Source organism: Panicum virgatum, chromosome 7K (genome assembly GCF_016808335.1).
Source record: "Panicum virgatum strain AP13 chromosome 7K, P.virgatum_v5, whole genome shotgun sequence".
Taxonomy (NCBI): Eukaryota; Viridiplantae; Streptophyta; class Magnoliopsida; order Poales; family Poaceae; genus Panicum; species Panicum virgatum.
In genome coordinates this window covers 19,619,312-19,641,094 of record NC_053142.1, presented here as the reverse complement: position 1 = coordinate 19,641,094, position 21,783 = coordinate 19,619,312, and the positions used below count along the sequence as shown (strand labels likewise).

Here is a 21,783-nt window from a genome sequence, read left to right as displayed (position 1 = left end):
CATCAATCTTGTAAACTAAGCAAGAAGCAGCTAATTGTTGCTGGCTTCCCCTTGGAGCCCCAACTGCCCTCCTTCTCTGCTTCACGGCGTCGGCCACCATCCTCGCTCACCTAGTCCTCGCTCTCCAACCTCACACCTATACAATATATGTAGCGGAATTGGAGTTCCTATCAATTTGGTATTAGTGATGTCAGGTCCCCCTTCTTCCTCCATCATATCGCCGGCCACCTCCAACCTTGCGCTGCCGCCCTCCACCCTTTTGCTTCCACCGCAGTTGCCGATGTCTACCTTGGCCGCGGGGTCCTCAGTTACGGAGCAGGACCCCTTACTCAAGTTGCCCACCGATATTACGGACACCTGACGGCCATACACCCGCACATTCCTCGGCCGTCGCTGCCTTAACACACTCCGCCGACGGGGTTTCCCTATGGGATGCCCAGCTATGGATCGATAACATGGCCGCCGTCGATGACCACATCAACAATGCCAATCCCAATCCATCGGCTAACCATGCCGCCATCCCATCTCCGTCGCCAATATCGGCCTAGGTCCTCCAGTCGTCAGGGCCGGTGTTCACTATGGTAAGCTCCCAACCGACCATTACGACCGCGCCGCCTCACCGGGAGGGGGGCACGACGTGCCTGCGGCCGGCGTCTTCTACGAGGCGATGGGTCGCTGCTTTACGAGGGCGGCGCCCTTGTGTTACCGACGCCGAGTGCTAGCCATGGCGCGACCACCATCCCCCACGCTACTACAAGCTCGACTTCACAACGTACGACGGCGCGACCGATCCCTGGACTGGCTCAATCACTATGAGCAGTTCTTTTGTGGCCAACGCACGCCAGCCTCGGACTGTACCTGGTTGGCATTGCACCATCTAACAGGCGGCGCCCAGACCTGATACTACGCCCTCGAGCAGGACGAGGGCATGCCTCCCTGGGATTGTTTTAGAGAGCTTTGCGATCTCCATTTCGGCCCGGCGGTCCATGCGCTTATCCGAGCTAGCTTGGCTGCCTTTCGTGTCCACCGTCCAAGATTACGCCGATCGCTTCAATCCCGTCTTGTGCCATGCTTGGGACTTGCCCGTGTCATAGAGGTGAAATTGTTCATCGGCGGCATTCTCGACCACATCCGGGTGGATGCGGAACTGCGTGCGCCCCAAGATCTACAAACGGTGTGCACCTTGCACGGACGTTCGAGCGCTGCACGACGGCTATACCATAGTCATAGAAATCTAGGTCAAGGGTATCGTTCCACGACTCGGAAACAACGATCCCGTTTTGGAAATGCAGGGTCATTTTCGTCCCCGCCTTATAAAAACCTCTCACAAGGATCGTATCCCGTTCTTCGATCCCGTCCCTCGATCCCATCAACCCGAATCTTTGTGACTATGGGCTATACCTCCAGTTTCGCCCCCTCGCCGCGCGACCACCTTAGCACACCATCGTTCCTGCCCTGCCTCGGCTGCCCATAGCAGCACCAGTCGGCAAAGGTGCTCCACTGGCCCTGCCGGCCCCTCCTGCAGCCGGCGCATCGCCCCATCACGCCCCTTCGGTGCCTAACGCTAGCGGAATAATTGGGCCGCCGCCGCCGCCTGGGTCTCTACTACAATTGTGATGAGCCCTACGTGCATCAGTGTAAGCGCCCTATGTGTGGGGTCATCAGTGTCAGCGCCTGTTCTACTTGGAGTGTGTTGCCTTTGTTGACGATGACATCCTGAATGACGTCGTTGTAGTTGCGGTCCGACCCGAGGAGGTGGGCGAGTAGTCCATCGGGCCTGCCACTGCTGCACAGCCGACCGTCTCCCTCTACACCATCGTTGGGATTCGAATGGAGATCGCGATGCGCCTACCCGTGAGCATCCACGGGTGCTGGCTGGTGGCACTGCTTGCCTCCGGCTCCAACTCCGGCTCCACTCACAACTTCATCGACATGTGGCTCATGAGTCGTCTACGCCTCGTCAAGGTGCCACACCCCACGATGCTGGTCTTGGTGGCAACTGGGGATCGCGTTCCATGCCACGGGGTCGCCCGCGGTGTCGCGCTTGCCATCGGCACAGAAGAGTTCGTCATCACACTCTCCAGCATCAACCTCAGCAGATTCAAGGTCATCCTCGGCGCCGAGTTTCTGCGGATGTTAGGCCCCATCCTGTGAGAATTTGAAGACCTGTGCATGGCCTTCAACTGCGGGGGTCGGTGCCTTCTCTGGAAAGGCCTAGGCTCGGATAGGGATGACATAACCGAGTCGGCTTCCCGAGTTGTGGTGACAACCTCCTCCCAAGCATGGTTTTTAAGGCGGAAAGGCGAGGTGTGGCAAGCTACCCCCTTCCAGATGCCTAGGCGAATAAGGCGCGTGGCGAGGCGACGCCATACACATACCCTCATCTAGAATAGAGGCACCACAAACATGCACAAACATACCTTTTTGCTTCCAGTTTCCGCCTTAATGGAGTAGCTCCCTTCTGTCACAATCTGTTCTCACAGTAAACTCTTTGAAACCCAAGTATAGTCTAAAAGAGTTCAGCGCATGGATCACTGCTAAGATCTCTCTATCTGTGTTGTTTACTATCTTTAGCTTATAGGTTCCTGAAGCATATCTACATATTCTTTCTTCTGACTTTGGAGAGTATTTATTTGGCTTTTGTTTTAATATGGCACCCCAACCTGATATAGATGCATCAGTTTCAATTATAAAATAATTATTATCTAAAGGTAATTCTAAGGGTTTTATGTTTTTCACTTTTTCTTTAATTTCTTTTACCAATTTTACATCTTCAGAGTTAAAATATTTCTGTCCATTCTTTCTTAGCTTAGCATACAAAGGACCAGCTAGTTTAGCTAAATTATCTATATAGTTTCTGGCATAATTTTCTATTCCAAGAAATTGTTGTAAAGTTTTTCTTTCATCCATTCTATCAGGAAAATCCAAAATCTTTTTGGCAACATGCTCTTGTAGATATATTTTTCCTTCTATTTCATGACCAAGAAATTTGACCTTTTTTTTGCATATTTCCATTTTCTTTTTGGATAAAATTAAACCATGTTGTTCAACTTTTCTAAAGAAAACTTCTAAATGGGCAATATGTTCTTTATATGTTTTTGAAAAGACTAGTACATCATCTATATAGACAAGTATAAACTCATGATATTCATTGAATATATTTTGCATTTTTCTTTGGAATAAAGCAGGTGCATTTTTTAATCCTAATGGCATAACAAGCCATTCATAGTGACCTTGTGGACAAATGAAGGTTGTCCAAGGTATTGATTCTTCTGCCATTTTTACTTGCCAGAAACCAGCTTTTAAGTCAAATTTGGAGAAGTATTTACTACCTTGTATTCTATTAATCCATTCTTGCTTATTGGGTATATTATATGCATCATCTATTGTATTATCATTTAGCCTTTTGTAATTAATTACCATTCTCGACTTCCCTCTAGCTATTTCATTATTGTTTCTAACTATAAAGGCTGTTGATCTATGCGGGCTTCTACTTTCTCTGATTGCTCCTAACTTTAGTAGCTCTTCAATATGCATTTTGAACTCTTCTATATCTTTTGGAGTGGCTTCTATTGGGCTGGTTTTAATTATATAATCAGGATTAATAATATTTATTTTACAGATTATAGCATTTTTCCCAATGCTTCATTGGGATTTCACCAATTATTTGAATATCTTCTAACCTTTGTATTATTCTTTCTATATCCTTTTTAGATTTTATATCTCTATACCGGTTTGGTGCAAAAGATTGTAACCCAATACATACTCTATTATAGTTTTCAGCACATCATGTTCTATATTATCACCAAGTTCTAATATTTCACTATCTTCAGATTCTTCATCTTTTATTTGCAAGCGTTGTGGGGATTTTCTAATTTTTTGCACTTTTGAAAAATATAGGGAACACTATCATGATAGGGTATGAATGCTATTCCCTGTTCAGTTAATATTAAACCACTTGTAGAATATTGTAGAAATCTTAAACCAATTATCATGTCATCATTGATTAGTGACAAGTCTTTTATTGTAACTTCATCTATAACATATTTAGTTCCATTAATATATGTATAAATATTATATGCTATTTGATTATGGAGCTTTTTAGTTTCTGACATATCTGTAGATACTTCTGCCTTGTCATCATTTATGGTTGTTACTAACTCAGGACACCTTGCAAAGTATTTGTCATGGATTATATTCTTAGTACAACCAGTATCTAACGCTAGAAGCTTATATGATATGTTTGGTTTTAGAACTATTTTTATAGGAATTCTTATGCCAAGTATATCTTTAAATGGAAACTTTACTATATATTTACTACCAAAACTTGTTATTGCATCTTTTAGTTGTATTAGTTTGTCACCTTTATGATCTCTTATTGTTATCATTTGTTCATTATTTTCTATAGCCACACCCTTTTGCTTAATATTATTGTATTCAACTTTATTTTTTAACTCTTCAAATTCTACTTCAAACTTATTGATTCTATTCTCTAGTGTTCCGACTCTGCTAGCTAGTATCTTTTCTTCCGATTCTAATTCTACTTCCATTCTCCAGTTATAATTTTTTGACTTTAAACACTCTATGCATGCTTGCTTAAAGCATACACTGCATGTAGCTCTATTGTCTTGACTTGGATAATATATGCAGAAAGAACATTTTATATTGTAATCACCTTTGCCTCTTATCCAGTCATGCTTACAATCTACTTGATTCATCATTTCAGATTTTAGATCAAGTGTATCATTAGTCATATTTAATTCATCATCACTTAAACTATTCAACTTTATATTTTCTATCTTGTCAGCTTCTATTATTGTGCATGCTGGTTTGGAATCAGCAGGGTTATTGATTGTAATTGTGCATGCAGGCTTAGGATCATTGATTATTGGGGGGCTTTTATACTAATATATTTTCTAGGTTCTATGCAACTATTGTTTCTTTCCTGAATACATGCAACCATTTTATCTTTCTGTAACTTCTTTAGCCTAGCTATTTCTCTAATAAAGTATAATTCCTTCTCTCTAATTTTGGACCATTCATGTATCATTGACTTATCATATTCTATTCTAACATTTTTTAAAGTTTGCTCATAGTGTTTTATTTGAGTATCTATATCTGATGTATCCATATATTCAATCATGCTATTTCTTCAGATAATTTTGGTTCTAAGGCTCCTACGGACTATTGCTTAAAGACAAAAGTTATAGCTTGAGAATTCAAACCATGTAGATAAATATTTTCTATAATGCTTGACCATATATATTCACTTCAAGATTCAAATATTTCAGCTCTTTAAATATTCGACAGTATGAAACCTGAACCTAATACCAAATAAACCAAAATAATATATATATTAAAATATAAATTTGTGTATATGGTATTCGGATGGTATGGGCTTTGATTAGCGCTAATCAAGTGCGATCTATATTGTATTCGGGAGTATGGATATTATATTCGTATTGTTTCTTTATTCGGCTTGATTAAGGAATATTGTATTCGACGCGATTAGGGGATATGTATTCTTTATTGGACTTGATTAAGAAGTATTGTATTCGGCGCGATTAGAGGATATATAAAGTATTCGGCGGCGGATATAATATTCAGCACGTACGTATTCAGCTCCGTATGAATTCGTTCTTATATCAGGATCTTCTTCTCGAGCTAGCGAGGCCAACACGGCTGTCGAGTTGCTTGACTCTCTGTTTGTAAAAGTCATACTCGGTACTCACCGCACTTCTCGCATGCTCCTGGGCCATAAAGGCTCAGCACCTCTCTGCTCCCCGGACATCTACGGACACGGCCGATGTAACACCCAGGCGCCACAAAGCCTAAGATGTCACTCCATGTCCTTCCCACAAGCTGGAGTATGAAAAACTCAACAGCTTAACCCCACAAATAGAGTAAAGTGCGGAAGCAACCACACCTTAGCAATTAAAGAGCAATTTAAACAAAGGATAAATAAAAAATGTCATCCACACTCAATCTTATGAAGCCAAGAAAAACCAACACAAGGTCTACTAGAAAACTTATTACACCAAGACAAAATTTGTCATTATTGCTATAAAAGCATGTGGTCAAAGATGTGATGATGTGTAGCTAATCCCATCCCTTCAAGTAAAGCATCCACTCAAGCACCTGGAAAGATAACGGGTGTGAGAATAAATCTCAGCATGCAAACTGCTTTAACAAGTTATTTAAACTACAGGTTCATTAGACAACAATTTAAGCGGAGATGTATAACATTTAAGACATCCAACTTCATATGAAATAAATAAACAAACCTCAACCATAAAGACATAGAACCTGATATCCACATCTCAAAAAAAAATGTCCAATGCTTCAATATATAAGTCACCATGAATGCAAATGTAATGCATATGACATGTCTACTGCCTCCATACCCAACAAGGTACGAAGCTGCATCGTACCCCTCCTCAGGCAATGTACGATGCTGTACCGGTACGGTCGTGGCCATAAGACGGCGACATCCATGAATGCTGTGCAAAATGCATTATGATGCAATGATATGATGCACTACAAGTATGCTCCTCATTTGTGCCATACACAACCCCATATATGAAGATACAACTTACCTCATGATAGAAAATCACAATTCTTTTCATAAAACGACATAAATAGATTTACAAAACAATTTAATATTAAGTTATTGAGATCATATTGCTTTGAGTAAGGTTCTGCATTTTAATGTGTAGGTAGGATAAATAACAAGTTAAAGCTGTAGCAAAAACCACGGCTACGTTTACTTGCCTTCGACGAAGATCAAGAGAGCTTTGGACTAGGCACGATCCGAAGGTGCACCACCTGCTCACAAGTATAGCTCAGCACCAAAACAAACACACTTCAAAATAAAATATCGAGTAAAGCATTCATATGCTCAAACCTAACGTCCTCACACCAACATATGCAAAACTAGTCAAAACAGCAGCACTGTTGATTCTCTTTTTTTGGATACTTTAATTCTGATGGAAATAAAATTTCATCTTTTACCATCCGAATGTTAACTTCAAGCAAAACAACTTTCTAGTTGTCCAAAATGGGATGAAAAATCATTAGCATGGGCTAAATCCAGATGAATCATACTCTGAAAATCTGACAGCCACTGCAGAACAGCTTAAAAAGAACTGACATAACCGGAGCTCCAAAATTCATATAAAAGTGTACTTTACCAACATGGAAAGCTTAATAAAAACTCTACAACTTTGGTATTCACTGATAGAACAGATTCTGCCATTAAGGTCGTCAAAAACAGAATAGATCTACTACGGTCCAGGAACTCGTCAGAACAAAACAGTCATCTTGTTCTCAAAAAAAAAAAAAACAAAACAGTCATCTTTGAACTGCAATATCACCTAAACCATAAGGCTAAAAATTATGAAATAGGACTTCGTGGAAAGATCTCTGAATCCACTACAAAAAGTTCTACATGTGAAGAATTTAAATCGGCCTCTAAGATAGCCAAAACATGCGACGAACAGAAACTGCCCGATCCAACGTTCTACAGAGACTACTACGAGATCAAGTCTAATCCCCCATCTAATCCAACAAAACTTTGTAATTGCAGGCCCTAAATCTCATCCAAAACAAAGGGATTATATCAAAACCATCTCACCTTGATCCCCCAAAGGCCTAGGGTTTGTGCAGCCCTGTCCTTTCCTTCCTTTCTCTTTTTGTCTTCTGTTCTCTCGATGCTCTAGTTTCCCTTGACAGCAGCAGTAGATCGGCAGGAGGGAGAAGCACAGCTAGGGCTGGCAGGGGCAAGGGAAACGCACGCAAGAAAGAAAATAGGAGACGCTGGGGAGATATGGGGGAAACGGAAATAAAGAAGGCGCACAGATCAGGTCGTGGGAGAGAATAAATGGCTATTAAACTCACGGTAACAAGGTCAGGCACGTTACTTTTTTTTTTTCAAACCGAACCAAACTTCATCCACAGGTCATGTGTTCATGCTCCGTCGGAATGAAACATATGAGTAGTAAAATGGATTCGTCTCGTCGAGCTCTACGCATCTATGGTCTCGGATCATCCATACGAGTTATCATTCAAAAAAGTCAATTTTTCCATCTTTCTACAAAGTACCTGGTCAACGGCTATACGCTAATTTCTCGGTGTTACAGCCGACACGGCGCGGGATCTTGCCGTCTCCCCAGGCAGATCTACCCGAAGGAAACACTTCTCCGCGGACATCAGCTCTCAAACTAGCCGCACACGGGCACACAAAAGAGCCATCAAACACGGAGGTTTCTCCTATAGGGCCCCTAGCGCAGGCGCTCACACCACGCACAGACATGGCCAGAAGACGGGGTAACAGAAGAGAGCTACTCCATTAAGACACGAGCGGGCTTACATACGGCTTTCCCTTTTGGGAAGCCCCAAGAACCGGGAAGAACAGAGGAGGCTCACCTCAACTCGGCTATGTTACAGTGGACGCACTCTCTGGGCTATGTATTATACAGTGGAACAGGAACTGTAACTCTCTCTCCCTGCTAGCTACTCTCGCTCTTTGTAATGCGTTTCTCTGATGCTTTCTCCGATGTCCTCTCCGATGCTTTTTCCTCGATGTCCCCTTGCATGCAGCAGTGCACCGCCTTTTATAGACGCGGACGGGAGTGCTTGCAGCAGTGCCATCCTAATCCCTGCGCGCATGGGCTTGATTGCCACGGAGTTGAGCGCTTCAGCGGCGTTGTCCTAATCTTTGCGGGCATGGGCTTGATTGCCTCGCGTGCCACGGAGCTGCGGAGACGCCTGGTTTGCACCTCCATGGACATATACGGCTTCAGGCTTGGAGAGGCCTTCCTTGGATGGATACGGCTCCAGTTTTATTCAAACAGATGACTAACAGACGACGATATTTATTTTTACAAGCATTCATTCATATTTATATTTTGCTTACAGGCATTCGAGATATTCGTACATTCTGCGGCATAAGCATGATTCGAGAATATTTATTCGGTGACCTTCTACCGGGACATACGTGGCTTACCACGCCCGGAAATTTGGTAGTACTATCGAGATATTCGTACATTCTGCGGCATAAACATCCACATATGTACGAATAAATTTTCTCGAATCATGCTTATGCTGCAGAATGTACGAATATCTCGAATGCCTGTAAGCAAAATATAAATATGAATGAATGCTTGTAAAAATAAATATTGTCGTCTGTTCGTCATCTGTTTGAATAAAACTGGAGCCGTATCCATCCAAGGAAGGCGTCTCCAAGCCTAAAGCTGTATATGTCCATGGAGGTGCAAGCCAGGCGTCTCCACAGCTCTGTGGCATGCGAGGCAATCAAGCCCATGCCTGCGAAGATTAGGACGACGCCGCTGAAGTGCTCAACTCTATGGCAATCAAGCCCATGCGCACAGGGATTAGGATGGCACTGCTGCAACCACTGCCAGCCGCGTCTATAAAAGGTTGTGCACTGCTGCATGCAAGGAGACATCGAGCAAAAAGCATCGGAGAGGACATCGGAGAAAGCATCAGAGAAAGGCATCGCACAGAGTGAGAGTAGCTAGCAGGGAGAGTGTTCCAATTCCTGTTCCACTATATAATACATAGCCACAGAGTGCATCTGCAGTAACATAGCCGAGTTGAGCTGAGCCTCCTCTATTCTTCCTAGTTCTTGGGGCTTCCCAAAAGGGAAAGCCGTATGTAAGCCCGCTCGTGTCTTAATGGAGTAGCTCCCTTCTGTTACCCCTATGTCTACCGTCCATGTCCGTGCGTGGTGCGAGCGCCTGCGTTAGGGACCCTATAGGAGAAGCCTCCGTGTTTGATGGCTCTTTTGTGTGCCTGTGTGCGGCTAGTTTGAGAGCTGGTGTCCGCAGAGAAGTGTTCTCTTCGGGTGGAACTGCCTAGGGAGACGGCAGGATCCCGCACCGTGTCGGCCGTGTCCGTAGATGTCCAGGGAGCGGAGAGGTGCTGAGCCTTTATGGCCCAGGAGTGTGCGAGAAGTGCGGTGAGTACCGAGTAGGGCTTTTACAAACAGAGAGACAAGCAGCCCGGTAGCCGTGTTGGCCTCGCCAGCCCGAGAAGAAGATCCTGATATAAGAACGAATTCATACGGAGCTGAATACGTATGTGCTGAATATTATATCTGCCGCCGAATACTTTATATATCCCCTAATCGCGCCGAATACAATATTCCTTAATCAAGCCGAATAAAGAAACAGTACGAATATAATATCCGTACTCCCGAATACAATATAGATCGCGCTTGATTGGCGCTAATCAGACCCCATACCATCCGAATATCATATACACAAATTTATATTTTAATATATATATTATTTTGGTTTATCTAGTATCAGGTTAAGGTTTCATACTGTCAAGTATTTGAAGGGCTGAAATATTTGAATCTTGAAGTGAATATATGTCCGTATACAGTCGAGCATTAAAGGAAACAACAAAATATTTAAATCCACCTGTTGGTTTCTCAGACTACGAGACTCCAAAAGAAGACTCTAATATTATAATAAGGCAAAATAATACTATCCTCCAATTGCTTATCCAAATAATAGAAAAGCTCGAAGTTTGCCAAGAAAATAAAGAATTAATGTTAACCTCTTCAGGTATAATCTCATCAAGCAAAGCAATCAATTCAGAAAAATGGAGCTATCTAAAATTTTCACCAGAAGAGACAGAAGTATCCAATTAATAAGGCAGGAGTCAAAGCCTTTGACTTTATTCAATAGAATAAAATGCAAGAATGATGATATAAATGATCTTGAAGAAGTAATAGATGTAGACAGAGATTTAGAAAGATATCAAAAGAATACACTGAGAAGTTTAAGACCACAACAACTTTATCATATGGGAATATTTGAAAGCAGAAGTGGTTTATACAGAATATCCAGAGAAATTGAATTAAGTGTCCTAACACATCCTGTTGAATTAAGAATAGTAAATACAGATATTGAGACTCAGTTAAAATATTCAGGTTACAAATATATTCATCAAGGTATGTATATTGTAGGAATAAAAGGAATGACCAGGAAAAAGCTAGGAACAAAGGTACTTGTTACTTTATTAGATAAAAGATGGGACACAGTGAACAAAGCAGCACTAGGTTTTGTTGAAGGTGATATGAATGAGAATAATCTAATCACATATATAGCTCCAGATCTCATGATGCCAATAAAAGAATTCATAGAAAAGATGAGTCTTGGTTTCCAGACAAAGGGATACGAAGACTTTAAAGGTACAAATCTGCTAGTAAGCATAGAGTTCATAGGAAGATTAACCAATAGTAGTACAAAATATAGAGTGAATGTCAATGATGTCATAGAAAGTATGCAATCCAAAGGAATAAAATTTATGAGCCCACTCAAAATAAGTTCTGAAGAAAGAGCATGTGAAGAATGGGAGATTAGTGAATTAATACAAAGTAAAACTTTGAAGCAGCCTAAAGATTATATCAGTTATAGTAATTGTATAGGAGGAACTAGCATAAGATTCACAAACTATAAAATAAAGTCTGTAGGAGCCTTAGAACCAGAAACCTCTGAATGTAGAAGGACAAGCATATCTGAATGCATGGATACATCAGACATAGATACTCAAATAAAACACTATGAACAAACTCTAAAAAATGTTAGAATGGAATATGATAAGTCAATGATACATGAATGGTCCAAAATTAGAGAGAAGGAATTATACTTTATTAGAGAAATAGCTAGACTAAAGAAGTTACAGAAAGATAAAATGATTACATCTACCCAGGAAAGAAACACTAGTTGCATGGAATCTAGAAGAAATATTAGTAGAGAAACCCCAATAATAAACAATGATCCTAAACCTGCATGCCCAGTTACAAGAAATACCACTGCTGACTGCAAACCTGCATGCACAATTATAGAAACCGATAAGATAGAGAATATTGATCATATAGAAAGGAAACATGAAGAGATTAGTGAAGAAGAACAGTGGGATATTAATAATGAACTTCTTTTAAAAAGTTTTGAAGACGAAGAAGAAGATAAAGAAGAAACATATAATACAAGTTCTGATCAAAATATGGAATTAGATGAAGAAAGTTTACATAATTTAGATAATGCTATAGAAGCAATGGATATAGCAGGAAGAAAAAGAGGCAGATTTTCCTATGAAGAAACTTCATTAAAAAATGAAGGTGAAAGTGAAAACCCCCACAGATCAGCAGGAAAATGGCCTCCAGAAAAGGAAGATCATACTTATAATTATATCCCAGGACAATATAGATATATGGGATCCAATTGTAGAGAGTTTGAAAGGGTAGTAAAATTTCAAAATCAAAAGAGTGATGGTGCAGTATTAAATCTTGCTGCACATGATCCTATAGATTGGCCTAATATAATAAGCGTTTGGAAAGGTCTAATAGTACAAAAATATATACAAAACCAATTTAATATAGAAAATAAGGTAGAAGATATGATCACTTATTTAGAAACTTTCTTAGGAGAAGCAGTAAAAGTTCTATGGGAACAATGGGTAGAAAATTATCCTACTTTATATGCAGAATTAAAAAGGGCAGGAAATAATCCTAATAATTTTGCAAACTTAATCTCCAATATAATTATAGCTGAAGATCTAGAATTAGGTTTTACAAGTTTGCAAAATGAAAGACTTAGAGAAATAGAAAAATTAACTTTATCAAGTTGGAAAGGTATAAAGGAATTTTCCCAACACTACTTATACAATGCTACAACTGCAAAGCAAGGTTATAACAAAGGCATAGTTGAAAGGTATTTTAATAAGTTACCTGATCCTTTAGGATCTATGATATTCGAAGAATATAAAAAGGAATCTGAAGGAATGGATGTAAATATTTCTCAAACTATAACTTTTGTCTTTAAGCAATTAAGAAAATATGCACAAGCATACAAGCTCAAAGATCAATGAAAAAGTCAGATTATAATTTCTGCAATAATATTGTTAAGATCCCCATGACATATGGAGACCGTGAATATGGACATAAAAAGAAGCAGTATAAACCTTATAAAGGAACTAGTAATTTTAAAACAAAGAAGAGGTATTTCTTGAGAAGGTCAGACAATAGAGCACCTTTCTTACATAAAAGAAATGTCACAAGATATAATCCAAGAAAGAATTATGATAAAACTTGCAGGTGCTTTATTTGCAATTCACTGGACCATCTCAGTAAAACTTGCCCAAACAAAGATAAAAAAAATATTCTAGCAAATATGAAGAACAAGAAAGAGTACTAATAGTTGATAGTGTCAATGAAAATATTTTGGTTTGTGATGATGAAATAAAAGATGATGAATCTATATATTCTATCATAGAAATAGATGAAGTAGAAAATGAAGAGCTAGAAAATAGCTCTAGTGAAGAGGAAATAGACTTAATTGAAGAACTAGCTGGTCTAAAAATAGAAATGATGAATCAAGTTGAGTTAAAATATGAAGAACAGATTTTACCCAATAGAGTTACACTATTAGCTTTTGAAGATGATCAAAAGGAGGATAAAATAAATATAAGTTTAGGAAGCAAATATATCGTAAAAATCCCAATCAAAGATATGCTAGGAATAAGAATTCCAATAATCATAAATTTAAAACCAAATCTATCATATCAGCTTTTAGCATTATTAGATACTGGTTGCACTAAAATTATAATTCATAGTAAATATTTTGAAAGATGTCCAGAATTAATATCAACTATAGAAGATGATAAGGTAGAAGTATCCATAGACATGTCAGGACTAAAATTTATTAATAATCAAAAAGCATATAATATTAATTCATATATAAATGGAGCCAAATATGTCATAGCCGAAGTAGAAATAAGAGATTTGTCATTAATCAATGATGACATGATAATTGGTTTAAGATTTTTACAATATTCCACAAAGGGACTCATGGTAACTGAACAAGGAATTGCATTTATACCTCATAACGAAGATATGCCTTATGCTACTAAGATAAATAAAAAACTAAATATACAAAGTAAATGGGATCCAAGTACCTCACATGATACATCAAAACAGAATATTAGCATGCCATATGAATTCCTTACTCCCAAAATGAGCTTTAAAACTGAGCAAACTTTATCTTGCTTCACGCAAGATATTAAAGATCTAATTTGGAAAAAATATGCTGAAAGACAATACAACATATTTAAGAATATCCAAAAATATTTTATGAATTTATATATAGGAAGAAATAGACATCAAGGTATTTCCATAGACACTCATATTTTCCCTTTGATTCATTTTGATGATAAACTAATAACTAAAGCTCATCATAAATATCTTATATTAAGAGCTGATATTAATTTAAAACACTGCAGAAGTATGTATATATCTCCAGATGAGAATATTTTACAATGTCTCATAGATCATGGCCTAGTCCATGCTATCTATGGGTCTTTACAGCAAATCATATTTTCTGATATGAGAAAAGCAATAAAAGAAGCATGCAAGAAATTATCTTATCTTCAAGGAATTTATAGAATATTATTCTATTCAAATCCACCAAAATTCACATATCCTGTGAGACCCGCATCTCACGATGTCTATATTACCAAAGGATGCTATGCATTTCCAAGCATATGGCCTTCTGAATTATCTCAAGAATATGAAGAGCTGTTCTCCAAAGAAACAAATCATGATAATTGGAGAATCTTCAATGAAGCAAAAGAATTAGAAGGAAATATGAAGTTTGATCCTGAATACAATATGATATATCAAAATAAAATTCAAAGAATATTCCTCTGTGAATATCATGGAAGTTATGGAACCATAACAAGAGGTATAGGAAGATTAATAAAGCCAGAATATGGCAAAGATTCGCAATTAAGAAGAGAATATAAGGAATTGTTGTCATGGCAGGAAATATGGCAACCCGATGAAATTGATGGAACTGAATGCGCACCAATGCTTGAATATAATGATGAATAATATTCGAGGCTATGGCCAGAATACCAAATAAGATCCAAATATCACAAAGGTACCTTAATATTACCAATATCTGGATAAAGATCCGAAATATTCCAGAAATATAGTCAAAGTATATTAATATTCTCGCGAATATCAATAATTGGGCGTGGGAAGACCCTCCCCCGTTCAGTATTTGGTAGTGGTACTACCAAATCTCCGGGTGTGGTAAGCCACGTATGTCCCGGCAGAAGGTTACCGAATAAATTTTCTCGAATCAATGCTTATGCCGCAGAATGTACGAATATCTCGAATGCTTGTAAGCAAAATATAAATATGAATGAATGCTTGTAAAAATAAATATCGTCGTCTGTTCATCATCTGTTTGAATAAAACTGGAGCCGTATCCATCCAAGGAAGGCCTTTCCAAGCCTGAAGCCGTATACGTCCATGGAGGTGCAAGCCTGGCGTCCATGGAGATGCATTTTGAATATCTTTTTGAAAAAAATTGAAATTTGAGTTTAGACATCATAGAAACCCATAGTTATAGTCGTAGATGCATCTGTCTTGGAAACATGTCATAGAAATGTATGTGTGTAGTAATAGAAACATATGTGCAGAGCATAGAATTCCCTCTGGAATTCAAAATTGGAACTATAGAAATAAATATCTAACATGTCATAGAAATCTGTACATCCACGCATAAAACCGCATATAACAGCTAGGGGGTCGGGAAATTTAAATTTTGAATCTAAGTGGCTCATATGGACGGAAGCGCATACACATAGGGATGCAGGCATAGAATCTGTTCGAGCATAGAAATATATGAGCACGAGTATAGAAACATACAGACATGAGCATCGAAAATGTTTCGAGAATAGAAGCAAACTGGCATGAGCATAGAAACGTAGAGAGACAGGAATAGAATATGTTCGAGCATAAAAACATACGGACATGAGCATACATATAGTAGTTTCTTCACCCGAGGATCCAACTCACAAACGGTTTTTGTCATAAGATCTGTAAGATTTTTATGCACAATTTTGAAATTTGAATTTAGACATCATAGATACTCAGAGTTATAGTCATAGATGCATCTGTCATGAATAATGACATAGAAACATATGTGTGCAGTCATAGAATCATATATGCAGAGGCACAAAATTCTCTCTGCAATCTGAAATTTCAACTATAGAAATTTGAACTATAGAGACAAATCTCTAGCATGTTATAGAAATTTGTGCATACACCCATAGAACCGCGCATAGGATTTCTATGTTTGGCACTAGTGTTTATATATATGTAGTGGTCATGGTTGATTTCTATGATCATATCTTTAGGATTCTATACCTAAGGACGACCTGTGATTTGTACTTCAGTAACGTCCTCTTTTAATCAAATTTCTAATTTCAGGTAAACGATAAAGAAACCTTGATTCTATAATCATGCCGTTAGGATTCTACACCTGCACACAACTGGTGGATTTTGAACTTCAACAACATCCTTTTGTATATCGATCGGTTAAAATCAAATTTCAAATAGAAAGTAAAATGCTTGATTCTATGATCATAACATTAGGTTTCTATATTTTACCATGAGAAGATACAAATTTCAAATGCTATAAAAAAATAACATGTCTACGATCATGTTATTGGGTTTCTATGCTCGATCAGTCGAGCGCATGTTATGACCTAAGGTGTTGTCGAACATGTGATGCACATGCATGCATGCCAACAACCCACCCCCCCAATTATGTTGAGCCACTATTGTTTTCTTTTCACATTTGAAATATGGATATGACTATTCGTGGGCAAAGTTTCGTCGTGCATAGAAACCTATGCTTGTAAGCATATAAAATCAATATCTTCTACTTTTAAGTTGAAATTCAAATCTGTTCATGCAAACATATAAATGTGCATATATCTCCAAATTATACTTTCACATGGCATATAAACCTCACAAGGAAGCATATAAACCAATATCCATCTAGAATTTGAAACAAAAAGAGATGTACAGTTGTGTGAACCATAAATTTTCTAAAAGAAATAAGAAATATACAAACTACGAATACAAAAATCAATGATGTTTGCACTCCGCTGGTAAGGACTATGATGCTAGCTTGTAGTTATGAAAGTCGTCATTCGGCAGATCCTCATCAACAATGCACCTCGCAATTTAAAAAGGCATAAAATTAAGTGAGTGCAGTCATAGAAACATGAGAGAAAAAATAACAAAACAAATATATAATTGCAATCACATACATCTAAGCAACTACATGAAGCAACAAAAGGTATAAAAACCAGTGAGGGCAATCATAGAAACATAAGATACAGGTTAGTATCTATGCTCAAACGCTCAAGATATATAGTGTCTATGCATAAAAAGCAGTGACGAAAATCATAGAAGCATGGTTAGGCTCAAGCAACAAATGATGTCGTGTTGAAGCGGCAAACATCATGTCTGATTAGATGCATGTTTATATGCTTGACTTTACAGGTTTATGCCATCGTACAAGGCTCTCTACACTAGTATATAATTCTCCACATACATTCAAATGTTGGGATGGTGGTAAGCTGGTTAATTTTATGCCCTGGCCAGGTCAATACATTAAGAGCTGGGTTTTTTTTGGCATAGAAGCATGCATTTGATAGGAATGGATGCTCCGATGGAGTACCAAAAATGGAATGTGATCATAAACTAGTGAGGACGATCATATAAACATGGGAGGAAAATACTAGACAAATATATGATGTATTGTGGGAGCTGTCATTAATTGGATCCACCTCAGCAACCCACCTCGGTAACAGAAGGCATAAAAACCAGTGAGGGTAATCATAAAAAACATGGGTAGCATGTGTATGATACTATGATCTATGCATAGAAGAGACTACCAGCAAACAGATAGTATCTATGATCAGACACTAGCATGTATATTATTGCAAGCATGGGCACACAATCAACTAATAGCATGGGCACACAGTCAACTAATAGTATCTATGCACAAACACAAACATATATATGATTTTAAAAAAATAGGCCAAAGTGATGGTGCTTGCCAGATGAGGTTTCTACACATGACCATAGAAAGAAATTCTACACTCACCCAGATGGGTTTCTATAAATGCAATAGAAATCCATGTGAGCGCCAGTCACTGAGGTTGAGGAGGCTCTGCTCCACTAGCCAAGAGGCATAGAATCCAGTTAGAACAGTCATAGAAACAAAATCATGGCTCTGAGTACTTCGATGTTTGATTTTATTACAGAAATACAGCATAAGAAAGTTCAGTTTATCATGCTAAGATAATCAGCGCTCTACCAACATAGTTTATTCGAGAAGCAGTGAAGAACTACACTTAATAATATTTTATCCAAATATTTGCTGTTGAAAGCAAACCTAGTACTACTAATAGCATTTTGCCACCTCAAATAGCCATATGAACAAGTGGAGCTTGTACTCACAGATTCAGAGGCATATACAAGCACCATGAACAGCTATGATTCCCTCCATGCCAAGACTTGCTTCTCGGAATCACCGTCCAAATCAAGCAGCAGCATTAGAAAAAGAAGCAGCAGCATTAGAAAAAGAAAGTAGACAAACGTAGATTGGCTTCTTATTTCCCCGTCCCATCCTTCTCTTGACCTCAAGCTGCATGGCCAATGAATGGATCAGAAAAATCAAGCAAGAGAAAAGGGGATTTGAACCGCTGGTGAAGAGACCGTGGCCACGAAATCCTGCTTTTTGGTTTGCCCTTGCTGTCCATTTGGTCGAGCTGTCCTGGTAGAAGGCCAGGCTGAGCGGGAGAGCTCTGCTAGGCACCGTGGGCAGAAGCTGCGTGCGTGAGCGGCCGTGGGAGATCCGCCCAGCGGTGCGCGTAGGAGCCACTCGCGAGCGGCCGCAGGAGAGCTCCGCTCGGAACCGTGGGCAGGAGCTGCGCGTGCGGACGGCTGTGGAGAGATCCGCCCGGCGGCGAGGGAAGGAGCTGCGTGCGCGACGGCCGGAGCCGCGGAGGAGGCGGTCGGGGTCGGGGTCGAGCAACGGGCGGGAGGGGAGGGAGCCAGGGAGGCACTGGATCTGAATTTTTTTTTTTGATACCACTGGATCTGAATCTGAGGAGGAGGCAGCTGCCGCTGTCGGCCGGACCCAGCACCGCCGCCGATTTGAATCGAGAGGGAGGGAAGGGGTGTGCGGAATTAGGTTGTCTGTATATATATATCAGGTGGGGAGGGTCTGATGGGCCTTGGGTGGTCTGTGGGCCTGGGCTGCATGGGGAGGGGGAGCTAGTCCGGGGCTTCCAATTGTTATAGGAAGTCATGGGCTCTTTATATATATATATATATATATATATATATATGCATTTTTTATTTCTGCTTGTAGCTATTTCCATATGTGTATCTCATGATGACCCTGTTTGTTTTCGATTATAATCAATTTATCGATGGAAATAAGTGATAATCCCACCAAACGCCTCGATTATTTTCGCTTCTCTAGTAATCCGCTTCAGAGATTTGAACTACGAGAAGCGAGAATCGAGAAGCGAGAAAATCTTCACTTCTCTCGGCCACGCTTAGATTATAAGCTAAGCGAAAACAAACAGGGCCGATACTTGATCCAACTAAGAATATGTACGCGGAGTATGTGTTCATACTAGAATATTTATGATGATATATATGTTGGGTATGTGATCATACATAGAGTATATGGACATACTTATTTTATATACTAATACTAAGGTATAATCATAGTATATTTAAAAAATAGGGCTGTTTTTGAAATTTTTCATGTATATACCTTTGAAATATTTTAGAATAAGTATATGAACATACTCAAAGTGATAAATAAATATGCGGACATACACACGATGGTATATTGATAATGAAAGTAGCTACACACGAATGTAGAAAAAACTCGTCATATATATATATATATATATATAAAGCTTCCAATAAGAAACGGAAGCCCCGGCCAATTTGAGCTAACTCCCGGCACCTGACGGCTGATGCGAGCCTGCCGGACCCCACGGCGCGTCCGCTGCATGCGCCCCCCACGCGCATTCGCTGCCAGCCGCATCCGCCGCATGCGTAGGTGAGGAAGAGAGAGAGTAAAAACATGATTTTTCACGCTGGTTTTTTCACAATAACTTTTTACTTGAATATTCAATTCGCAAACGGTTTTCACCACTAGATTACTGACATTTTTTTTTGCATCATATGAGATCCATTTTGAATAATTTTTTGAAAAAAATTGAAATTTGAATCTAGGCATCATAAAATCAGACGTGAGATCAATGGCTTTTTATTGGAATTTTAAATTTGAATCCAACTACTATAAAATCGTAGGCATAGAACGCTGTACACACTGGTGTAGAAACCAATATTAGCGGAAAATAGAATCTAGGACGAGCAAGCATATAAATTGGATGCGCTCCACTAGCATATAATTCCAGTGGCAACTAATTTTCTATGACTTGTAAAATCTATAGATTTTAGTACTAGTACATAAGTATTAAGAATGCACCTCCAGTGATGAGTCCAACAATATGTTCATCATTTCAGATCATAGAACCTTAGCCTGAGTAGCTTAGGAATACAGTCCAATTTGTTCATGATTTCACATCATAGAAACATAGCAGAAGTAGCGTAGAAATACAATCCAACGATTTGTTGATGATTCCAGATCATAGAAGCTTAGCCCAAGTAGCGTAGAAATACATGCACGGATCCTTCGCATAGTACCACGTCTACCTTTTGCTACAAATTTGAAATTTGAATGCGCAGAGGTTCCATGGAGCGTTCCAGCGCATAGAATCTTGAATCTTTAAGACTCGAGCATATAAATCTATATTCACTTTGAATTGCATACTCAAGTTGCATAAAAACAGAACATCGTTGTCATAGAAACCTCAATAGGTTTTGTAATCAAATCAATCATATTTGAAAAACACAGCCAAATTCGTATTCTGTAGAGTTTGAACGTTGACATATATACGCATGAACATTGGCATATAATCAAACGTCCTCTGCAGAAATTTGTACATACACGTATAAACCCAGACATAATAGTTAGGGATCAGAAATTTGAATTCAAATTTAGTTAGTCCATAGAAATCAAAGTAGCGTGTCATAGAACTAGTGTATATGAACTAGTGTCTATTTCACTGCATTTGGATTAACAAAGTCATACAACCCAAATGCATAGAAACCATACAACAGATTCAAAAATCATACACGGTGGCATCAATCATTCACGGTGTGCATCATCACTGTGCTCCTCTGCTTGCCAATACCTATTGATCAAGCAAGTCATATAAGACATGTCATAAAAGGCAGCGATACAGATCATATATAGAAGGCAGCGGCGATGCAGGTCATATATAGAAGGCAGATCATATATGGTCCTAGAAGGGCAAATTATATTCTAGGAGGTAGCGATACAGTTCATATAAGACATGTCATAAAAGGCAGCGATACAGATCATATATAACCAGCAGTTATGACAGCAAATATAGGTCATATAGACATGTCATAGAATAATTTATATGGTAGCATAGAAGCAGATACCGAAGATGCCATAGAGATATGTACATACACGCATAGAAAGAGACATAACATCGAGAGACGAATATTTTGAATCTAAATGGAACAAAAGAAAACTATGACCATATGAATTATTTTCTACGCTGTTATGTCATAGAAACACCCACCCATTTGTATGCATGGAACAAAAGAAAACTATGACCATGTGAATTGTTTTCTACGCTCTTTGCTTCTATCACCACCAAGCAAGCAAACTATTGATAAAAAAAAGCAAGCAAACTAGCGACCTGCACCTTCTCCTCTTTCTCTCTGTTCCTCACGGCACTACTCTTCTTCTCTCCCATGGCAAGCAC

The 21,783-nt window shown here is 39.2% G+C and overlaps 1 long non-coding RNA gene across 1 annotated transcript; it reads right to left on the bottom strand.

Annotated features, from left to right (window-relative positions):
- Positions 1 to 16,788: 16,788 nt before the first annotated feature.
- On the bottom strand, positions 16,789 to 19,104 carry LOC120640453. Its single transcript, XR_005661808.1, has 2 exons — positions 18,356 to 19,104; positions 16,789 to 18,073 (listed from the first exon to the last, which is right to left on the bottom strand). It is a non-coding gene; the product is annotated as an uncharacterized LOC120640453 (long non-coding RNA).
- Between the last annotated feature and the right edge of the window lie 2,679 nt (positions 19,105 to 21,783).